The sequence below is a fragment of the Alligator mississippiensis genome, chromosome 12 (genome assembly GCF_030867095.1).
Source record: "Alligator mississippiensis isolate rAllMis1 chromosome 12, rAllMis1, whole genome shotgun sequence".
NCBI classification, from domain to species: domain Eukaryota; kingdom Metazoa; phylum Chordata; order Crocodylia; family Alligatoridae; genus Alligator; species Alligator mississippiensis.
In genome coordinates, this window is record NC_081835.1 from 37,012,288 (window position 1) to 37,030,560 (window position 18,273).

The following is an 18,273-nucleotide window of genomic DNA, read 5'->3' on the forward strand; positions in this document are numbered from 1 at the left end:
TATTTCCAGAGACATATTGCTCAAATCATAGAATCATAGAAAGTTAGGGTTGTAAGGGAGGTCATCTAGTCCAACCACCTGCTCAAAGCAGGACCATCCCCAACTAGATCTTCTCAGCCAAAGCTTTGTCTAGCTGGGTCTTGAAAACCTTCAAGGATGAAGATTCCACAACCTCTCTGGGTAACTTGTTCCAGTGTTTTACTACCCTCCTAGTGAAAACATTCTTCCTAATATCTAAACTAAACTTCCCTTGTTGCAACTTGAGACTGCTGCTCCTTGTTCTGTCATCTGCTACCACTGAGAACAGGGTTTAGGTGTGGATTGCAGGCTCAAATGAGTTAGCCAAGTGATGCAGTCACAAAAAGAATACGTAATTTAATTTTTATCAAAAGGAGTATTAGGTGCAAGACATGAGAGGTGATATTACCACTCTACTTAGTGCTGGTTATGCCTCAACAGATTCTAAAGTTGGAGAGGATCTAGAGGTGGGTGGCAAAAAATTATAAAGTAATTAGAAGGAAAGCTGTACAAGGAAGGATTGAGAGATCTAGGCATGTTCAGTCTGGATAAAAGGCAAGTAAAGGAAAAAGGGGGAGTCCATGATAGCATTTTTCAAATATCTGAAAGGCTGTGGTAAAGAAGAGGGAGAACTGTTCTTCCCTTGCTACAAAGATAGGGCATGACGCAATAACTTTAAATTGCAGCAAAGTACATTTAGGGTGTCCAAGACAGTTGTGGAATCTCCTTCATTAGAGGTTTTCAAGAAAAGCTGGGATAATAATTGATCACGAAGGATTCACAAGTAGTATTAAATTCATGAAGGGGGTTAGACCAGGGTTAGGGTCACTTCCATCCCTATCATTCTGTGTCAGACATATGCTCTATCTCTACTGGTGCCTAATCTTGTTCAAAACTCAATTACTTCTTGATACCCAACATGGCAAATATGACCAAAGAAAAACAGCCTTATTTCTGTGGTTTGTAACTGACTTCTCTTCTCATGTCTGACCATAAGTTTGCATTATAGATTACAGTGTCCTTGTATGGACAAAATTTCAAGTGTTCAGAGGAAGAACAGAATCTTGAAATATGCAAATTCAATCTGTTAAGTAGTCAGTGAATCTAGTTATAGTTAAATCTTTATATCTTTCTTATAAGAAAGGGTTTAACAACACACTTGAAGCACTTTGTATATTTACTGAATATAATTTGAAAGTTCAGGTATGGAGATTATATTGTATTTATAGTACAATTACTCTTTCAGTTGTGTCCATTTAGTATTAGTTACAGGTATCAGAAAATAGAACTATACCATAATTACCAATGTGGAGGATTAAGTGGAACTGCTTTCAGTAAACAATTCTTGTTCACGTACATGTAAAAGTGGTAGATTTTAGGACTAAAAATTAAAATTTTCAATACTTCCTGAAAGTTTAACGCTTCCATTTTCATTTAAATAGTATGCTTTGCCTGTAAGAAGATGCCAAGTTTGTCTTAAGAGGAATAAGTATCATTGGTTTCTACTGAAGATGAGGACACTCCCACCTCTGGCATATGTTTATTTAATGGTGCAATTGTATCTGATCCCCAATTCCAATAATCATGCCTCCTGTCATGCCACACATATAGCAGAAGGTGCAGTTTTGGAATCATGGAATCTCAATTGTGCTATTACTGCTTGCCAGTGTAGGGGGAGCCTGGGATCATGATCCTCGGCTCTCCCTGAACAAGCAAGTTGGGCTGGGGCTGACAATCAGCTTACTGTTGGCTCCAGCCCCAGGTCTTAAATCAGTCCCCGTTTGGTCCAAGGACTAACAGTCAGCTAATAGTTAGCTCCAGTCCCAGGAGTACATTGGGGAACCAGCTTTGGTGCAGTCCTGGGCTGGGGCCAACTATCAGCTGATTTTCAGCTCCACCCATGACATTCAGTTAATTGTCAATCCCAGCCTGAGTGATTCTCAAAATCCTGTGCCAAGCAGCTATGGCCAGATTACCAAGCACAGGGAATCAGAGACTCCACAGTGGTGGAAGTTGAAAGTTCCAAGTGGGGGAAGCATTTTGACTCTTCTACCAGGAGTCTCTGATTCACCCCACCCAGCAGCCCAGCCGGAGTTGGTGGGCACAGGCAGTGGCATAACTTGGGCAGGCACCTGTGTTGGGTGCTAGTCTGGGGGTAGAAAAACAGCTACCATGAACAGTTAAATGATTACAATTACGCTGGCAGCATGGTTGCAACCAAAAGTCACCTAAACCCCAGGCACCCAATCACATAGCTATGCTGCTGGGTGTGGGGTTTAAGTTTCAGGCAAGGAAAGCCCTTCAGCTCCCCCAGCCAGGAGCCTCTGATACTCCATGCCTAGAAGGTTTAAAGTCCCTGGCAGGGGAAGCCCTTTGGCTCCACCCCCTACCCCCCAGCCTCTTGGCTCTGATTGTTGGTCGGTCCTGGGGTCATTCCAGACCCAATCAGCTGATTGTTGGCCTGGTCATGTGTTAAATTAAGGTGCCAACAAACCAGCCATAAAAATGTTCTATGTATAATGTAGAACATATACTATAGAACATTTGTATAGCTCATTTCCTATTTTATGTTGCTTTAAATTGGGTGTACATGTACACCCTACCCATTTATGCCTCAATTATTTTGCAACAAGAGTAAATAATGATATCCTATCACTAATACTATATCTACAGCAGCTAATGTTGATTTATGTTGAATTCAATATAGTATTGACATTGTTGCCTGAAACTCTGAACGTGAGTTTTCTGTATTATGTTAATGTATCACTTATATTCTGCAGAAATATTTTGTTCATGTTTAATAATGACAAGTAAAGATCTTTGTCTTCTCTGCTTTTCAACTACAATATGTGATGAATTGTTTGCTGCTTTCTTATTTTCTTCTTTCAGAGTTCGGTATCTATTGTTTTGTCATTATTTCACTTGAAATAATTAATTTCTAGACAAATGATCTTTTATAAATATTCCTCGGAATGTATTATTTACTTTTTCTTTCCTAACCTAAGTTAAAATTTTTCTTCAAGTTAATTGCTTTTCTCAATATACAGCAGGATTAACACAATTTCTGAAGGTTTTAACATGCTGCTGTTGAAACTAGTTTATATAGAAATCAGTTTTGATTGGCCATACAAATAATCTAAATGAATTTTCATTATCTTAAGCTTGAAATGTATGGCAAACATTCAAACTGAACAAAACAAAACAAAGCCAGATCAACTAATACTGCACACTTTTTCTGTAGAAAACCTTAAACTCTTTACTCTAAATAGTTAATCTTTTAACTTTTAACCATATTTGCAAAGTATTAAGCATTCCATAATAACCTGTAGTTTAAGCCATTCCAAACCATGCTTTAAGGAATAATTTAAAATGTAAAACATAATTTACCTTGTAATCTAACCTAACAGTAGATTTTGCTCGGTGTCATTAGTCTCCAGTTGCGAATGAAACAAATTCAGACTGATATCTTTAAAAAAAGCAGAGCAACAGTTGGGGATGTTGAAACATGTTAGATAACTCCTTAGTGAAGTCTGAAATAGCGTCTTTCCCTGGGGACAAACCGTCCTTCTGTTCTGTATGCAGAGAACAGCTAATAAAGTTCCTTGGAAAACTGAAAACCTCACTTAGGGAAAATGAAAAACAGCACAATGCTTTTGGTCCGTAGGCTGACAAGGCACAGCTGGAAGTCCTCTTTTTGCTTATATAAGAAACAAGAGAGGGGACTATTTTCAAGAGACCTGGAAAACATTTATAGTTTATTTGGTTCTTATTTGACTACAAATATTTTAAATTAGATTCCCTGTGGCTTAATTTTACTGTGAATTTACTATTCTATTAAGATATTATACCTATCCAAACATAACTTTTGTATAAAATATATTTCCTTAGATCATATTTCCTAAATTCACATTTTAATTAAAGTTTCCCTCTGTATACTAATATGTATATGAAACAAACCTTTTCATTCAAGAGTTGAATATATTTGATTTGTTATTCTTTTATCTACTTAAAGCAACTTGATTTCATCACAACTGCAATATTCATGTGGAAAATAAAATGACTGAAGCATTTTCCCTTTCTTTATTATTGTAAGGATAATTACATCCTGAAACAAGACATTGAAATGGTTATCCAGAAGCTACCATGAATTTAGTAACCCAAATATGAAAAGTAATGCATGAGGGGAAGGAGACATGCTACATTACCACAGAGCTTTTTATGCCAGCAAGGCCAGTTTCTTCATGCTCAGCTTGAATGTCTATAGACTGCCACAGCTTCCTGAGACATTGAGCTTGCTGTTTCAGAAATGACATATGTACCTAGTAGATGAAGTAGTCTGAGTTCTCTATGGTTGTTTAAGCTTTTGAATATTTTTGGGTTTTTTAAATCCACATGAGAAAATTCTAGGTAGAAAATTATGGTGTGTATATATATATATATATATATATATATATATGTTTTAGTCTGCCATGATTGTTAGTGGGCAGATGCTTAATGTGCAGTAGACTAATTCTGTGCAGATACACAAGATGCTTAATGTGCAGTAGACTAATTCTACTGCACATTAGTGCACATAGCAAAAACTGTGCTAATACAATAATGCACAGTAGTATTAGTTTACTGCTCTTTAAGCATCACACAGAAAGCGTGTGATCATGCTAATGCACAGTAGGGCAGCCTACTGTGCATTCATTTAGTTCTTGATTATACAAGTACTAAATTTAATGCACAGTAGGTACTGTGCATTAATGAACGTGTAGATGCGGCCAGTATGTCTGTGGTGAATAGATACCAGGAAAACACATTGTCTCTTCAGCAGTTATTCTAACTATATTGTATGTCACTTTGTAATCACAAGAGGAAAGAAATTAAATGTTATCAGTGTTTGCAGTTGGTTAGAATGCACATGAAGAAATCATACTTGCCTTAGGAACTCACAAACTAAATGAAATACACCAAGAAAAACACATATTCTGGGGGAACAAGGGTTTATTTTTACAAACACAAATACACTACTGCCCCAAGTGTTAAGATAACAAGAAAGATTCATGTTATATTTTGGGTGACATCTGAATAAAAAAGGGAAAGATGTATGTAACACAAGAGCAAGGTCATGCCACATACTAGAGGAGACAGAAAGAACAATATAAAAGGAGCAGGCAGATATCATGGGGCAGAAAGAAGATGCGAGTAGAAATACAAATAAGAACGCTTTTGTATAACCTTGAATGTGAGGAACAAAAGCCTTGACTTTGATACAGAAGGTAAAGGAAAGTCAAGTACAGGTTTCCCTCCCCAACTGCTGGGATTAGATTCCTGAAAGTTCCTGTGGTTGGCAAGACAAAAGACTTATGGGAAAAATGGCAGGTGGCAGGCTGATGCATGGCCATGAAAAATCGTAGTTACTCAAAACTGTATACCGTGGTAGCCAAAATGGTATATAGAGTATTAAGCGTGGATACTCAAAACTGTGGTTGGTGAGAGAAACCTGTATGACATCTTAAGGTGTAAGTAGCATAGTCAAAGTCATTTTTATTGGAAGCTGAGGGTAGAAATAAGGTGAGATTGTGGCAAGTGTAGAGGGGAAAGTATTGTAGTTGTCAAGGTAAGAGATGGGTAAAGAGCAGACAACGGTTTTTGCACTAGGATTAGAAGAAAAGATTGAATTTTAAAGATGAGATAAAGAAAGAAGTGATCAGATGCGCTCATTGGGTGTGGGTGTGGATGTGGATGTGGAAAGGGAAGGAGAGAGAGAGAAATAGGACACATAGGATAAATGCACACAGTCAAAAAGCCCAAAGTAGAATGTATTCAATCTAAGCAGCTTCCTCTAAGCTGAACCAATAACCAACTGAACTGACTTTTAGTTTTCAATTGGGAAAGGCAGGGGGAGGCCTGCACTGACCCAGGCCAGTAGGCACAGGGCACTAGAGCACATCTCCCAGCCTGCAGGCCATTGCCAACCCAGCCAAGTGACCCAGTTGTCTCCTCAGTACATGCCCCCAACCCCCTGCTGTCCCCACATAGGGGATTAAGGAGCCCCCTGTTCAGGTGCTGGCAAACCTTGGGGGAGCCTCCCCCTCAGGGGGTTTACCCCAGCCCCAGCCCAGGCAGCTCTGGGAAGCCAAGGGGAATTCCCCCTCTCCCCCTTCCCATCAGCTGCCACGAGAGAGAGAGAAGGAGTCCTCCCCGGCCAGCTACCTGCCCATGCAACCCAGCATGGGGGTACTGGAGAGCCCTTGCTTTGGGTTCCCCAGCCAGGGCAGTCCCAGGGAGCTGAGGGGAATTCTTCCCCTCCTGATCCCCAGAGCTGCTTGCCTTAGCTGCTGTCAGTCTCAAAGGATAGCCCAGGGCAGCCTCAGGGAGCAGAGGGAAATTCTTTTGCTCTCCTGCAACTAGTTTTGCCTCAGACTCACAGCAGCTGAGGCAAAACCAGCTGCAGAGGAGCAGGAGAATTTCCCTCCACTCCCTGAGGCTGCCTGAGACTCACAGGGTGTGTCCAGACAAGCGCGCACATGCCTGTTGCCCCGCCTCAAACCCCTTTGAGGCAGGGCAACAGGCGTGTGTGGGAATGAAAAAACGTTCCCCTCGCTGCAAGTTTGCAGTGCAGGGAGAAAATTAGACCCCTGTATCCAGGGGTCTAAAAAAACCGCTCTGCAATAGAGCAGAGCAAGGTACAGTTCAAGACTGTGCCTGGAGCCACTCCTCTAAAAGAGATGCTCTGGTTTTGGCCAGAGTGTCTCATTTGTGTTTCTGCTGCCCCTGGCGCTGTCCAAGGTAAGTTTTTTTTGTGGGGGAGACGGGTTCATGGGTGTCAGGGGGATGAGGGTTGGCAGGGGGATGTGGGAGAGGTTGGCTAGTGGTGGGGGGAGGATGTCCCTGGGGCTGCTCTGGTGCAAGGCTGGACTAGTGAGCCACATGGGGCTAGGCCAGGGGGCAGAGGCGGGAGCCGGCCCTGGGGCCCGGCCCATGCTGAGAGGAACCGGCGCAGCATGCGGTTCCCGTGTGCCACGCCTGGTCCTGCTGCGGCCGGGCCCTTCCTATAGCTGCAGGATGTGGTCCAGTGTGTGGAGCCGAGCCGAGTCGGGTCCTGCTGGCCCTGGGACTGCTCATGCTGCCTGGTAGCCGGGCGGCACAAGCAGCCCCAAGGCCAGCAGGACCTGGCTCAGCTCTGCGCGGTCCCTGTGTGCCAGGCCAGGTCCTGCAGCTATAGGACGGGCCTGGCTGCGGCAGGCCCTGGCATGGCAGGCAGGAACCGCCTGCTGTGTCAGCTCCTGTCAGCATGGGCTGGGCCCCAGGGCCGGCTCCCGCCTCTGCCGCCTGTGCCTGCAGGGGGGTGAGGACCTGGCCCAGCCCCATGTGGCTCACTAGTCCAGCCTTGCCACGGAGCGGGTCACAGGGCTCCAGGAGGTGTGGCTCCTGTGTGCGCTTCCCAGAGCCATGCAACCCACTCTGGTGCAAACCCTAGCAAGCCTCAGGGATCTGGGCCCAGCCTGGCTGGGCTGCAGAGGGGGCCCAGGACCTGGCTGGGCCTCACACACGGTCCCCATGTGCTGCACTGTGTCCTGCTGCCACAAGACCAGCCCAGCTGGGCGGCAAGAGCAGCCCCAGGGCCGGCAGAACCAGGCTGGGCTCAGCGCATGGTCCCCCCGCTGCTGCTGTTAAAGGTTAGTTATGGGCCTTGGGCAGGGGAGCTGGGGACCTGTGCGGCGACAGGGGCTATGGCCCTCCAGGGTGGAGCTGGGACCCTGGGTGGAGGGGCTTCCAGGGTGCCTGGAACCCTGGGCAGGTGGGCTGGGACCCTGTGGGGGATAGGGGCTGTGGCCCTCCAGGGGGGAGTTGGTACCCTGGGTGGGGGGCGCATTCCATGTGCTTGGGGGGGGGGCTGCACCCTGTGGGGGCCAGGGGGCCCCCTGAGCATCCCCCACACAAGGTCCCCCACAGCCACAGTGCCCCCAGCAATTGCCCCACTCCTACCCACAAACCAACCCACATTGCTCCACATCCACCCACCTGCCTTCCCCCACACTCCTTATGACCCCCTTTCTACAAACACTGCATCCCCCCATCACACACCCATCATGTGCGAAGAAAACCAAAAGCATAGATCAATACATATAAGTATTTAGAATTTATTTTTTCATGATGATAGAGACACTGGTAGGCTTCCAAATTGCTTTAACATTGTAAATATACCAATAAAGCATTACCCAACTTATCACTCTCTCTCTCTCTCTCTCTCTAGATATATATGTGTGTGTGTGTGTGTGTGTGTGTGTGTGTGTGTGTGTGTAAAGTGGTTTTTTGTTTTAAATATGGAAGAACATGGATTTTGGGGTATTTTAAAAAATGGATTTGGGATGCTGCTGCAACAGTCCAGCTGACACAAGGGGTAGTGTTCCCAGGTATCAATTGGCTGGGCCCCAGAAGCTCCAGAGAGTGAGTAGCCCCAAGCTGCTTGCCAGGGCAGCTTTTTGTATGGATGGGGCCAGGACAGAGTAGCTTTTTCTACTGCTAGGGACAGGTGCTGGCCCCGGGCTCTAGCTCCCCCTGGCAGCAGATCCGGGAGGAGCCAGGCAGGGTTATTTTGCCCCAGGTGGCACAACTTGCTCCACACCAAGGTGCATGTCCGAGCACATGTGCTGAGGCAAAAAGCCCCAGTTCAAATTTGCACTGCTTTTATTTGAACTGCTCCAAGCGCACATGCTTGCATGTGTGGACGTGCTCACAGGAGCTAAGGCAAGCAGCTCTGATTTTCAGGAGGGTTAGAGTGATATACTTAAGGTGGTGTACTTAGGGTGGTCTTACATATTACCTTTAAACTGTTGAAGGGTGTTAACCAATGCTTAGTACCTTCTAAATGTTAGGCTACCTCAGATAAGAGTTATTAACTTTGATCTGTTTTACCCAATTCATACCAGAGTATTGTTAGAGCCTTGTTGCAGGTTACATTTAAAGCATTTTAAATCTGGAATGTTATGCTATCATAAAGTTTGAGAGACGTCACAGGTTAAGGCTTAATGTCATCTCAGAGCTGAACAGCTGTGACTTGCCAGTAGAGGGCCTGGTGAGCAGGGGTGCAGGCAGGAGTCAAGACGCTATCCTTCCTCTGGGGTGGGAGAGGAGGGGAAAGGTGGCCTGTAGTTTGGAGGCAGAGAAAACACAATGGGGGCTTTGATTTCCCTCACTCCACAGCCAGTAGGAACTGCCCAGTGCCATGGGTGGGAGGGAAAAGCTATTGTAAAAATACTGAAGTAAATCAGCAGAAGTAAAGAGAAAGCAGTGAGAAGAAGGATAAGAATAAAATAAAGGACAAAATCTTGCACATTTCACTGCATTGGAATTGGGTTGGTGCAGAGTTTGGTTAGTACTCGCACCAAGGCAGAGCTGGGACCCAGCGGGTTCATTCTCTGCATGTTACATCAAGGCAGAGAGAAGACCAAGTGAGCTTGCTGCATGCCACATCAGGGCAGGAATTGGGTTAGTACACCCACCAGGGCAGAACTGAGACCCAGCAGGCTTGGTGCATGCATGCCACACCAAGGCAGAGCTGAAACCCAAACAAGCTCACTGCATGCTATATTGGGACTTGAGCTGAGACCCAGCAGACTCATTGCACATGCTACACCAGGGCAGAGCTGAGACCCGCCTGGTGGTTTCCATTCTCTGGCTCATGCTCTTCATGGAGATAGTAGGATTGTTGTTGTTTGCGTGGGGGTGTTAGAGCAAGCAGCAAACTGGTGAGCTGCACTTGGGTGCTTAAAGTGGTCAGGCTGTGCTGGGCTTGCACCGCTTGAGGCCAGGAGGGGGTTTTGGCTTGGCTTTTTTGCTGTTACCTATGAGTTGAATTTTTTTTCACTGTTTCATTTGGATTATGTTATATTTGGATAGCCTCATTTCAGGTTTATTCCTTTGCTTTAGTACTTTAGTATTTTGTCTGTTCTGTTTTTCTACTATGTATTGACATTTTAAGATGTTTTTAGGTACAGTAGTGATCTCAGCCCTGCTTTTCAAGCTGTTTAAGTCCAGAACCCCTTGCTGGCAGTTAAGTATATAAAAACTAAACTGTGCAGGTTGACTTTACCTTTCATCACTTTTAAACACCACAGCCTTAATAGCTTCAGCAACCTGTCAGTAGTATAGATCACAGCATCTGATATATTGATATTGATTGGTGTTCAGAAGATAATGCCAATTTTGCCTCACCTGTCCTAAATTGGATGCAAATACATTTTTTCTTTAGTTCTATATCTACTTTACATATTGACACCAGATGCCTCCCCCTTTAGTTCCTAACTTAATTCAACTAAATCATGTTTCTTGGCATCATAGATTATTTGCTGTTTATTTAGTTATTTATCGCCTTATTATCTGTTGTCAGTGCCTTCTTGCTGGGAACTGGATGGCTCTTAGGAATGGGAAACAAAGATTTTCACTTTTAGGTCACTAGCTCAGATGTGTCCTGGACTGGTAAAGATACAAAAGTTACTTGCTTCTAATGGTTACTCAGCATACTTTTATATGGTAGTCATATTTTAGTTCCTAGTGATTAGATAGCTACAGCATACTAACCTACTACAATACATAAAGAAAATCCTCACTTACCACACCCTGAGTGAATCTACATGAGATGCTACATCCCCATAGTGATGAGCTACAGCAACGTAGTGTTAGTGGGCAAAACCCAGTTTCGCCAGTGCTACTGTGGAGCAGTTAGTTGCTCCTGCACAGTAGGATCAGAAATGACTCATGTACCACCAGGACTGTGCAGTAACAACTGCACAGTTAGGTGCACATATAGATGCACCCCCATTTTCACAAACCATCCAATACTAATGCCTATAGAAAAGATCATCAGATAATTACAACATGTACTTGAAGTGGACCATAGTTTGGAGGAAATATTCCCAACCCGCTTTCATATCTCAAACAACCTTCCAACATTGCTCAACTCATCATGAGGAGCAAGTTCCTTGGAGATCAACAAACACCAGGTGTTGTGATGGGTGTATGGTGCCCTTGTCTGCACTTGCCACTATTTTATGAGCTGTCATTATGCCCCGACTTTCCCTCCTGCCATGTCTTCGATGTTGTTATTATTATTAATATTAATTTTAGACCTTATTAGTCGGGAGGGTTATTTTTCTTTAGTTTGCTCTTACTATCAACCTTTGATGGGGATAGCACACAAGATGCCTACACCATCTGATTCATTTTACTCGTACTTAAAACGCACATGAAGTAAGATATTCAGCCACAGTTCAGTTTAGATCATTGGCTTTATTTTTTTCTTTTACAAATTTCTTCATGTCACATGCACAGTCAGACAAGTTGTCCCTTGTATACCTTTCAACTATCTCTCAAATTATTAACCTTGTAAATCTTCCCACTCAAAATGACGTTGCTTTTAAACAGTTAAAACGCAAATGAACTAAACTTGGTATTAATGCACTGGCTCTCTCCTGGAATTTTCTTCCTTTCCTTGTATTTTGTTCAATGTCTCCTAATTTTTAAGAGAGATCTTATCTCCTCAGACCTCTCTGCATGCAATCCGTCTATCTTTACTAATACCGGAGTCTCCAATCAGCCTTCTCTTGTACTGGGAAGCTTGAATCTCCTTGGTGACAAAAAAAATCTAGTTTTTAACATAAACAGAGAGCTTTCAACACAAATCCTACTTTTTTTTCTTACTGGTGTGGACAGATGCCTTGCGTCCCTCGGAGCCTCTCCGGGGATCTGCCCTTCACTCTGTTGTCTCCCGGACCAAGCCTGAGTATCCTTAGTTGCTCCAGAGATCCCCCCATGGATCTCTCTTCGTTCCTCCCTCTTGTTTCTTTTTCTCGCTCTTCCTGCTCAGACCTCAAGCCCCACCGCTCCCCTCCTCTCTCGGAGCTTCTATCTTAATTAAGCAACAGCTCCAGAAGCGGCGGCATTCTCCCTTCTCTCTCATCACACTCGCGTTCGCTCCTCCACACCAGGCAAAACAAAACTCTGCCTAAACAAAGAATTCAAAACTTGCCAACAATAAATACACCCCATGATAAAACCATGAGAATTCCTGGATCTGATGGATACACCTCTATCACAGAATGCAATATATTTCATCCAATGCATCAGATGTCCTCGTGGGAACTATGGTAAAACTAAATGACCACTACACTCCAGAATGAACTCACAGAAAAACTCAATGAAGGGCAGAAATGCCCATTCATCAGTGGAAGAACACAGACCAACCACTCTGTTGCTTTCCTCAGAGTCCTGGGGAAAAAATCCATACTCTTACTAGCCGTTAAAATCCATGGATTAAACACAGGCAATAGTTTTATGGCTCATTACAATTTGATAAAGACCCTTTTCTTTTTTTAATGGTCTCATTCTTATATAGGTATGTATGTATGTATGGTAATTAGGTTAATTTATTTCAGGGGTGTTCTTCTTCTTGTGTCCTGTCACCATGTTCAAATTTGGGTCCAGAAACAGGCAGATACTATTGCTTGATCTTTAGCCTTAGCAAGGTCCTGTTTGGTGTATGCCCCCCCTATATGTGGGCAGGCCAGCAGGTGTTCTCTAGTGTAAAATTTTTCTCCACATTTGCAAATGATGTTTGCCTCACTGGAATTTCCCCACATTTACATGTTTACTTTAGTCTTACCAACCTGTGTTCAGAGACAGTTCAAGCTTCTCCATGTTGGCTAGTCAAACTCTGTGCCTGCAGGGGAATACTCAGCTGTTATAATATTTGTCCTTACTTGCACCTGGGTCATCTTCAGGGATTCGAGTTTTCCATTTGCTGTAGAAAAATGTGTTTTTTCTCCTTTAAGGGAGAAAGACCTGGATTTTCCTCTTTAAAGGAAATCACAAAAAATCATGGAGGCTGGTGCCTGTGCTGTCAGGGGCAGGACAGCTGGGAGATGCTGCTTGGAGTGGGGAGTGCAATAGGCATCCCCTCCTCCTTCCTCTAGCCCACACCAAGGCCTGATTCACTCTGCCACTGCCTAAACAAGCCACTGCACTCTAGCTTGGGCAGGATGGGGCCTGGAGCCCCCCTCACTTTCCTTCTGCTGCCTGCAGTATAGCTCAGGCCAGTGCCACACTCAGCTTCATGCTGATGCTGTGGAGCATGGTGCTAGCCATGCCCCAGCTGCTCTTATGGTTCCTCATGAGGTGCACTGTATGTACCTCATGCTGGAGGCTGTCCCCACCGTGTCCCCACAGACCACCGTCTTGTAGTCCATATGGGGCCAGGTGGAGTGCAACTGGGGGCCCCCTCTGGCAGGGCTGGTAGGGCAGGGGGCTGCAGGTTGGGAGTGGGGGGCATGGCCAGAAGTCTGGCTTGGGAGTGAGTGGCACCAGGGGGGCAGGAGACTGTGGTTCAGTAGTGATGGACACTGGCAGGGTCAGGGGAGAGAGGCATTTGCAGGGCTGGGGGGTCTGTGGCTTGGGAGTGAGGGGCACTGGAAGGGGATGTGGGAGACTGTGGGTCAGAAGTGAGGAGCATCAGCAGGGTCGGGAGGCTGCGGGTTGAGAGTGAGGGGCACTGATGGGGCAGGGGGGTCTGGCTTAGGAGTAAGGGGCACCGGAGGGTGGGGGGCAGGAGACTGGGTTAGGAGTGAGGGGCACTGGCAGGGTCAGGGGGCTATGGGTTGGGAGTAAGGGCACCACTGGGATGTGGGGCTATGGGTTGGATGTGAGGTGCACTGGGGAGGCAGGAGACTATGGGTCAGGAGTGAGGGGCACCGACAAGGATAGATGGACTGCGGGTTGTGAATGAGAGGTACTGAGGTGGGATGGGGGACTATGGGTTGGCAGTGAGGGGCACCAGGAGGGACAGGGGACTGCAGGCTGGGACTGAGGGGCACCAGCAGGGATGGGGGGGCTGTGGGTTGGGAGTGAAGGGCGCCAGTGGGGACAAAAGGCTGCATGTTGAGATTGAGGGGCACTGGCAGGGCTGGGGGTGTTGTGGCTTGAGAGTGAGGGGCAATGGCATGGGCAGGGATAGAGCGTCAGCATATCAGGGCTGCTCAGCATCACAAAGCATGGGAGGGAGACAGCCACAGCTGGACCCACCTTCTGGTGAGTGAAGGGGGCAGGAACAGTTCTGTTTTTTCATGATAAAAAAACCCAAAATCAAACACTAAAATATATTGGAATTTAGAACTTATGTTATTATAATGGTTGAGGCACTGATAGGCTTCCAAGTTGCTTTGAAATTGTAAATATGCAGGGACTTACTGACAGCAGGTAAAAGGGGCATGGGGGTGTCAAGCCCTTACCGTTGAAGGGGACTCCGTAGTGTACGCTGTACTGCAGTATGATGTTCTATTTCTTCTCTGCCGTCACTTTGCTCCTTGTCCTTACTTTCAACAAAGGCAGGGCAGACTAGCTTGTATGTTATAAAAGGGGCAGGTGAGGCAGAGTTTTGCCATGAGAAAAGAGAGCAGAGATGGATTTGGGTGTGACAGGTTTTTTGTTTGTTTGGGTTTTTTTGTCAAAGGGCAGGGTGTTTTGATGACCTTGCAGTCTGCAAACAAAGTGGTTAGCAAAAGGAATTACCACATTTTCTGCAATAACAGAGCGGAGGATGGCCATCCATTAGTTAGCATGGATACCTGAAGTAGACATGAATAAAGTGTGAATGAATGTTGACCTTTCAGATGCATCCACCCTAAGTGACCAAACAGGTCTAGGCCTGTCATTTATACAGAAATTGCACTGGGGTAACAAGTTACCCCAATGCGTTAACATGGGCTTTGGGGTAAGTTGTTACCCCATATGGAAAAAGATATTCATGCCTGGGGTATCATGTTACCCTGGGCAGTTTTTCATCCACAGAGAGCAAACCATTCATGTAAGCTGGCTCTGTTTTTAAGGTACATGTAAGACATCTGCTTTATTCTCATTTATTGCTTAAAGTAGAAAAATGGCACACAATTACATATAAATAAATAAATACATAATCGTGATTAAATTAAACAATGATCATGAAAACTCTACTACTGTTTGAAAGTGGAAAATCCACTTGTTCTGGTTTTTTTCATGACCTGGTGCTCTTTTTTCAACTAGCTCTGCTGGTTGTTGCCTATTCTCATGTGGTATGCATCTTTCTCCAGTGATGACTTCAAATTTTTGCGGGCATATTACATTGGTTTTATTCTGTCATTTAACAGTAATAAATAGGTTCAGAGTCTGACTTGGCTCTGCATCTTTTCTGTTCAATGTTCCATTATTTTTTTACTCATTTTTCACCAGTCCATTAGATTGGGAATAATGGGGACTGTCAATTGCATTTCTAAATTAATTGCGTTTCACTGCAAACTGCTTAAGCACATGCTCTTAAGTATGGTCCATTGTAAGATATTATGAAATGTATACAGTGTTTGACAAAAATAGATTTTATATGCATGATTTGCTTATCTTCTAGTAGGGAAGTCTCAGGGAACAAGTACAAAGCTTTTCATAAATCAATGCCCACTTTGCCCCATGGGGCTAATTTTTCCTATGCCAACAGTTTTGTTGCTTGACCTAGCCTATTTTTCTTGTAATATCAGTTTCCTCAGCGTTCCTGTCCTTTTGAGACCATTATACAATATCTGTCTCTACTTTTAATTGATAATAGGGATTAGGAATGTGTGATCCTAGCCACCCTGTGCTAATACCTTAAATTGTTTGTCTTATCCTGAACATTACCTCTGGCAAACATAATTTTTGTTTCAGGTGTTTTGTTTTTGTTTTTAATCAGATTGTATGTACAGAATCCAGCCCTGGAGGTTGCTCCAGTACCCTTTTCTCAGGTGCTCCAGAAAATATATCTGCAACCATCAAGTCTTTCCAAAGTTTACATTCAGTTTGTAAATCATATTTTTGTAGCCAAAAAAGCAATCAAGTTTTTTTACCTTTTTTCAGAGTGAGGTATTTGCCAGTGCACTTGGTAGTAAGTGGTTTACAGTTAGTTTCAGCTAACACAAATGGACATATGTTCTTATATAAAGTAAATGGAGATATACAACTACCATAATCTTCTAATCTTCTAAGCCATGTCATCATGTACTTGGACACTGCAGGCATGAGACAAAATGCAAAATACTAATCATCAATTTGTGACCCATCTGACTATGTAGGCATCGACACCACAGACACCTAATTTTTTAATGAGGTTGGGGTGAGAGACAGTGTCAAAGGCCTTCCTAAAGTCCACGAATACTACATCCACCGCAACACTGCATCCAAGGCTTTTGTGACCTGGTCATAGAAGGCCACCAGGTTGGTCTGACAGGACCTGCCTCTAATAAGCCCATGTTGATTGCCCCTAAGCATAAACTCCTCTGCTGGCCCCTCGCAAGTGTGCTCCTGGATGATTTTCTCAAAGAGCTTCCCCAGGACCGAGGTAAGACTAACGGGCCTATAGTTTCCTGGGTCCTCTTTCCTCCCTTTTTTGAAAATGGGGACCACATTGGCCCTTTTCCAGTTGTCAGGCACCTCACCAGAGCACCACGAGTGCTCGTAAAGCTGTGCCAGGGGTCTAACAGTGACCTCTGACAATTCCCTAAGCACTCTGGGGTGGAGATCGTCAGGACCTGCTGATTTGAACACGTCTAGTCCTTCCAGAAGTTCCCTGACTAGGTCCTCAGTGACCCTGGGCGTGGCGGTGCCTCCCCTGGGTCCGTCTGGAATCCCAGTGGCGGGGATGTCCCTGTCCCTGCTCTGAAAAATGGAAACAAAGAATCTGTTAAAGAGATTAGCTTTGTCATCTGGTGCTACCACCAGATTACCAAGCATGTTGGGCAGAGGCCCCACATTATTTGGTACCTTCTTTTTACCCCCCATATTTTTAAAAAAAGGACTTCTTGTTATCTTTGATCCGGGTCGCTAGCGCCAGTTCCATCTCTGCCTTAACCTTCCCAATAGCCCCCCTACAATCTCGAGCCAAGGAGGTATAATCCTCCTTAGTGATGGCCCCTCCCTTCCATTGGGTGTATGCCTCCTTTTTGGTTTTGAGGCGTTTGTGGATGCTTTTGGTGAGCCATGAGGGGATTTGAGCACTCTTGCCGTCTTTGATCCGTGTGGGGATTGTCACGCTTTGGGCTTGGAGGATCGTCTCTTTAAGGAATGACCATTTTTCTTGGACTCCCAACTCCCCTCCCCTCTGGGACCTCAGTGCCTCCCCAACTAGTCTCCTTACCTCATTGAAATCCACCCTCCTGAAGTCCAGGGCTGCTGCCTTGCTACAGTCCTTTGACACCCTGCGCTGGGTGGTAAATTCCAGTAGGCAATGGTCACTATCGTCCAGGTGGTCGAGCACCCACAATCCCCTCACCAGGTCGTCGCCTGTGGCCAGGACCAGGTCCAACAATAGGAAAGTGCAGAATATGGCTGGAGCAACCAGCATATAAAGCATGCGAGGCAGAATGCAGAAATACATCAGCGTGACTTGTTTACATTAGAGGTGCACCGATACATCAGTCTCATATCAGATTGGCCCCAATATGAGGAAAATTTAGAGTATCAGCAATCGGCTTTTTTTGGCTCACATGGCCGATAATGCCACCACTAAATGCCGTGTGCATGCATGCTGCCACAGCACAGCATGCAGGCGGCCAGTAGCACAGCTTGGCAGCATGGACAGCAGCTGGGTTTGGCTGGTAAGTCTTTTGTGAGGGAAGGGTCACGGGAGGGCAGATTGAGGCCCCATGGTGAGGGAGGGAGTGGGGCTGGGCAAGGCATTGGGGCTGGTGCAGACACTGCCCAGCTGGGGTGGGGCAGGGTACAGGATGGAGCTGTGGCTTGTCCAGGGAGCATGGGAAGAAGGGAGGGGACAGCATCTGCTTCTGCACACACCCCAGAAGGGCCCTGGGTTTGGCCCTGGATCTGCACATGGGGTGAGAGTGGGCTGCCACTGCAGGCTGGGACTGGCACCAGGGTCCTCCTGGTGGGGGGCTGGGCCGGGCTGCACTCGAGGCACTAGACCCACCCCAAAATTTGCCATAGCCCCCACTCTCAGCACCACTGCTACCTGCCTGGAGCACAGACTTGCCCAGCCCCCACCAGGAAGAGCCTGGCGCTAGCCCCAGTCCACAGCGGCAGCTCACCCATGGCCTGCATACAGATCCAGGGGCACATGGCCCCCCATGCCCTCCTGGGGTGTGCACAGGGCTCCATCCTGCTCCCTGCCCTGCTCCAGCCCCACTCCCTCCCTCACCATGGGGGCCTCGATCTGCCCCCCCCCACACACACACCCACCCCTTCCCTCCCCTCACT

At 45.7% G+C, this 18,273-nt stretch overlaps 2 protein-coding genes across 6 annotated transcripts in view; one reads left to right on the forward strand and one right to left on the reverse strand.

Moving 5' to 3' along the window:
• Positions 1-3,642, reverse strand: part of ECM2 (extracellular matrix protein 2) — a 33,947-nt gene extending 30,305 nt beyond the window's left edge. The window contains exon 1 of one of the 2 annotated variants that reach the window (XM_006261123.4): positions 3,406-3,641. The gene's annotated coding sequence lies outside the window, so the exon portion shown is untranslated. Of the gene's footprint in view, positions 1-3,405 lie in introns of both variants that reach the window. The other variant, XM_019477339.2, reaches the window with a different exon arrangement.
• CENPP (centromere protein P) overlaps positions 1-18,273 on the forward strand; it is a 296,268-nt gene that overhangs the window by 236,644 nt on the left and 41,351 nt on the right. The gene's annotated exons all lie outside the window — the stretch shown is intronic.